A 6,000-nucleotide genomic window follows, 5' to 3' on the forward strand; every position below is an offset into this window, starting at 1 on the left:
TGATGTGACATCTATCGCACCACAACATAACACACGCCAATGACATCGTAGCATGTGGGATCAGTTATGTGGTGAGGATGAGATTCCTGTTGTTCCCAACGTTCGGTAATCCACGAGTTCTCGAAAATGGTGTTGTATCTGTCACACCATAACGTAACACACGGTAATAACATAGTTGCGTGTGGGATTGTTTACGTGGTGGTGATTAGATTCTCGTTGTTCGAAATGGTTACCCACGAGTTCAAGACGATACATGCGGACTTCGCAATGGTTACTTTTCACGAATCTCAGCAACACATATCCAATTAATATTTGTCCATTGCCATTTCATAGTGCCGATAATCGTCTCATATTCTTTGTTAGCACGACTCTTATATCAGCCGAATCGAGGCATTCTTGCATTGAGAAAATTGCATTGGCCTTGTTTCATGCTGCCAGACATCTTAATATTGAGTCGAAGTTTATACTCAATATCCGTTGGATAAGTTTTTTCGTAATATCTATGAATCGAGTCGCAGAATGGAAAAGTTATCTTAGCGCTTACAACATTGTTTCTGACACTCATGCACTTAAAAAGAGACAAACTTTGGTTTTGCTAATGGTTGATTTTCTTATTGATGATATTTCTATGTCGAACGTATTACTTGATGAGAAAAACGTCAATACCTAATTGTCATTACCTCTCGGGGTCGATGATTTGCAATACTTATCAGATATTTCAACTGATTATTGGATGTACACCGAAGGTTCACATAATAAGTCTGGTTTCGGTTTGGTTTTGTCATCTTGAAGTTGAATGAAGACATAATTGAGAGGTCTCTACGTTTGGGTTTTGACACTTCAAATAATATGGCTGAGTACGAAATTGTCATTTGCGGTATACGATCAACTCTTTAGCTGGGGGTGATTAAGTTTCGATAAATTATTATAAGTTAGTCGCTAATCACTTTGAATGATAATATGCGGCTTGCGATAATAGAATGGTCGTTTATTTAGACTTAATTCAATGAATTGTATAAAATTTTACATCTATCAGTATTGTGTAGTATCCATGTTATGATGTAAGACATCCTGATTATATCATAACTTATTTGTGGAAATCAAGTCATCGTTGCCAAGATAATACCGGATTAACCACTTATGTTGTCAGATAATTCCAATGAGCTTGGCACTGATAACGTCTCGGTATCTACCGACGACGATCATGCAACTGACGATGCTCTGGAATTCCTGCTGACCAAAAACTCTATCGCAGCGGAATAAGTCTCAATCCTATCCTTCATTGTTTGGGCAGAACGAACGATTTAATAGGCCTCGAAGAAATTCATTAAGGACTATGTGAACACCACTCCTGGGTGTGAAGTCTCACTCACATAGCACTGACCCAATCGTATCCGAGAAGTGTGTGCCTTGTCAAAAACATGATATATGATATGGGTCAAACTTCCCGCGATGAAGCGTCATCCAATCCATAAACCTTGGTCATTTGCAAAATGGGGCCTTGATATTGTTGGTTTATTTCCGACGACCCTGACAGTGTTCGTTTCTTGCCCGTCGCAACAGATTATTTTAATAAGTGAGCGAAATCCCGATCAATGCTTTGGATGTTAAAAATTTCTTATGGCGTGACATTATTTGCCGTTTTGGTTTTCCAGCATCGTTGACTTCCGACAATAGCGAATAATACGATGTCCAAGAAATTTGACAATTTTGTTTTGTGAGCGGACAAAATAGACAAGTTGAACGAAAAATCGGACAAAATTTTGTTAGTCTGTATCCAGTTCAATAGTTTCTTTTCTGTTATTATCTTTGCACTTTTCAAGATTTGGTGATCAATAAAATATTTCTTTCACTTCAGTTCTAATGGTATAATTTGGTTTCCATCGCAACATTATTATCGTTACGACAAAATCTGATGAAGTTACCGCGTTTAGCTTCGTCAGTCTAAGTTTGAACGCTTTTACGCTCGCTTAGTTCATTACTACCGCTACAAAAAAATCTAACGAAGTTACCGCGTTTGACTTCCTCAATCTAAGTTTGAACGCTTTTACACTCGTTTAGTTCGTTACTATCGCTACGACAAAATTTGACAAAGTTACCGCGATTTAGCCTCGTCAGTTTAAGTTTGAACGCTTTTACGGTCGCTTAGTTCGTTACTATCGCTACGACAAAATCTGATGAAGTTACCGCGTTTAGCTTCGTCAGTCTAAGTTTGAACGCTTTTACGCTTGTTTAGTTCGTTACTATCGTTACGACAAAATCTGATGAAGTTATCGCATTTAGCGTCGTCATTCTAAGTTTGAATGCTTTTACGCTCACTTAGTTCGTTACTATTGCTATGACAAAATCTGACGAAGTTACCGCATTTAGCTTCGTCAGTCTAAGTTTGAACGCTTTTACACTCACTTAGTTCGTTACTATCGCTATTTACAAAAATCCGGCGGTTACCGCGGTTTAGTTTCACGGTCCTAAGTTTGAACGCTTTTACGCCGCTTAGTTCGTTACTATCGTTATTTACAAAAAACCGGGTTACCGCGTTTAGTTTCATGCCTAAGTTTGAACGCTTTTACGCCGCTTCGTTCTATTGTTACTAAACCTCAAGAAGAGTTACGCTTAGCCGACTAAAACGCCTTTTACGCCGCTTAAGTTACCGCTTAAACCTGAAGAAGTTACCGCGTTTAGCTTCGTCAGTCTAAGTTTGAACGCTTTTACGCTCGCTTAGTTCGTTATTATCGCTACGACAAAATTTAACGAAGTTATCGCGTTTAGCTTCGTCAGTCTAAGTTTGACCGTTTTTATGCTCGCTTAGTCTAATTTTGCTCAGTTAAGTTAGCATTGGGGGCGTTTTTCTCTACATGGGGGTGCTCGTTCTATTCTATTTCAACTACGTAAATCAACAACACTGTCAGTTTTTCGCAGGTACGTTCTCTGACACAACAACAATATTCAATAGCATACCCATACTTTATTTTTGTTTTCATCACAAGAATTTTTAGCTCTATGGTATTACGTTCACACAATCACAAAATCATTGGTTTGGGAAAATCTAATGGTTCCTTATCAGTTTTTTGCTTATACAACTTGTATAACTCTTTCCGTTTCAAGCAAAATTATCTGCCAGTTTCATTATTTTTTCTAAGGCATTAAGCCAATATTTATGAGCGAAACTTTTCGCACAATTTTTTTTTGACAGTTTCATTATTTTCTCTAAGGCAGTAAGCTAACCTTTTTAAGCTAAACTTTCTGAGTTAAACTTTCCGACAGCTTCATTATTTTTTCTAAGGCATTGAGTCGCTTTTTCTGAGCGAATTGAAACTTTCCGACAACTTCATTAATTTTTCTAAGGCAACGAGACGATCTTTCTGAATGAATCTTTCCGACAATTTCATTAATTTTTCTAAGGCATTGAGCTGATCTTTCCGAGCGAAACTTTTCTCCGGCTTCTTTATTTCTTCTACGACATTACGGTGCGATAACCCTGAGCAAAAATTTCTTCAGCTTCTTTGTTTTTTTTATCGCATTAAGATCTTTCCGCTCGAAACTTGTCATACATATATTTTACTCATCATACCGCTGTTTCAACCTGCGATAGAAATACAAAATTTCGTCAGTCTTTCAGACTTAAATAAAATTTTAAGATTACTAATAAAAAAATAAAGATAATACTAACATACCTGTTTCATGCTGTCAAAAATCATTGACACTACCTTTGTCATATTCTCCGAAAATTTCTGTGTTTTGGTCACACTTCAAGTATATTTCGAACTCTGTTGTGTATGACACGATTTCTTTTTCCTTTGCTTTTCGGATAGTCTACTCCAGATCTACCCACAACTTCCTATATTCCTTTGTATTTTAATTGCATTCTCTTGGTTTTGCGGCTCAGAAATATTGTGTGTTGCTTAACAAACATTCCTATTCATGTTATCCCTGCAAGAATGCTTTGTAAAATTCATACACAACCAATTTGTGATATTGCTGAGAAGTCACTCAATCTAATTCTTTGAAACTTAGATAATCATTGAATCATCTAGCTTTTGCACATCAATTGAATTCTTTAGTGGATAAAGAAGACGAATAAAGTTCAATGTTTGTGTGGATATCCAAATAAACAAACAGAAAGGGAAGATAAACCAAATACATAATGAGATTATATCAAATTCGGAGTGGCTTGAATATCTTTTATCTTATGAGATTCACCCTAAGTTATAACTACGAACGTAAAATAGAACAACGAATATAGGTAGGGTGATATCAAATACCTGAAGAGTAAATCCAAGACCAAGACCCGTCATAGCACTGCCAATAAAAAGCCTCTCTACACCTAAACCCCTACTACACCTAAAGCCCTACCATGGAAAACCACCACTGTTAACCAAATAAATTGACCACAAACAAGCATTGACATTCGATGACCAAGCACCATTGTCACGTGTGAGGCAAAAAACGATCCTAAAATTGCTCCAAAGTAGAGCGAAGAAGTGAACCAGCTCAATTTCTCACTGTGGTTGAAAGAACAAAACAAGCAATTACCAGCTTTTTGACCCAAAATAACTGGTTGGATTTGTATCGGTTTTACTCGATCAAATTCTTATATAATCCAAATTATTTTCTATTCTAAATTCTTATCTACTCCAAACTCTTATCTACTCCGAATTCTTATTTAATCTAAACTCTTATCTAATCCAAACTCTTATCTAATTCGAAGTTGACATCCAGTTTTAGTCGCTACAGTCTTCACCTTCGAATCAAATTCATATTTAACTTCATTTTCTTCCTATTATTACTAAATTGCCCCTACATTTAATTTTAAATGTCTACTCCTAATATAAATTTTCCACTGGCATGAGTCATCAAAATCAATTTTATTATTATTACGTAATTATTTCGGTACAGTTTTTTCCATCAATTTCTTTTGCAATTTTTTCTGTGCCACCCATTTCAATTCTCACTTCATCCATCTTTCATTTAACTACATTGCATCCCATATACGTTAGTTTGACATTATTTCGTTCCCAATAATTCATGAATTTTTCTCGACAGTCCCTTTTCTTATCGTTTACATTCACACGACATTTTGTTATACATTCTGCTCACTTTTTTCTTATTCTATTTTTTCCTTGATTTTTCTTATCTTCTTTACCATATGAACTTTGTTCGCATACCAAAAAGGGGGCGGTGTTTTGACCCCCACCTACGTGGCAAACGTCCATTGGTAGGGGTCTCATCCATATTCGCTCAATTGATAGGGCTAAGGCCTAATTTGCAATATCATAGATCAATGTACATGCCCATTAACTCATGTGTCTAGGCTAAACCCTAGCCACATGGCTTGCTACTTACGTACATTAATTTATGTTTAGATTCGTTTCATATCAAAGAGATAATCATCAATTAAGAGTCAGGTTCAATTGCAATTACTTGAGCTATAAGAAATCTCTACTCTACACATATAAATACCACACTATTTTTCATAAAGAACTACGTTCTTGAGACTTGATCCCATCGATAATTTGGGTATGTAGGCAACCGAAAGGTACAGTCTCATCATTCACTTAATCACCGTCACCTTTCTCACTACTTTTTACGTTATTCATCTCTTTCGTCACTACTTAGTATTTTGATCATATTTGGTCGAAACATACACAATCTACCACATCAGACTCCATCACATCTCAACAATTATGATAAAAGACTTGTTGAAACCCATATGGTCTGGGAGCTTTGAGACCTCCCATCTTCTTAACCACATTCCACACTTTGTCATGAGTACGTGGGAATGGCCACCAATAGCTCATTTTCTCTAGGAGTAGCACATTTTTTGAAAATGTTCAAGATATCATCATTTTGATAGGTACATTTAGTCAACATCATTTTTATGTTTTTTGGTTGGCAATTTTTTCACCGTGGTAGCTTCGCCGATCGCCAAGGAAGTGTGTTCGTGAGTGGTTGGAACCAGACTTGGACTGGAGGCCGCCACCCACGCCCATCGGGAACAAA

Source organism: Coptis chinensis, chromosome 3 (genome assembly GCF_015680905.1).
Source record: "Coptis chinensis isolate HL-2020 chromosome 3, ASM1568090v1, whole genome shotgun sequence".
Taxonomy (NCBI): Eukaryota; Viridiplantae; Streptophyta; class Magnoliopsida; order Ranunculales; family Ranunculaceae; genus Coptis; species Coptis chinensis.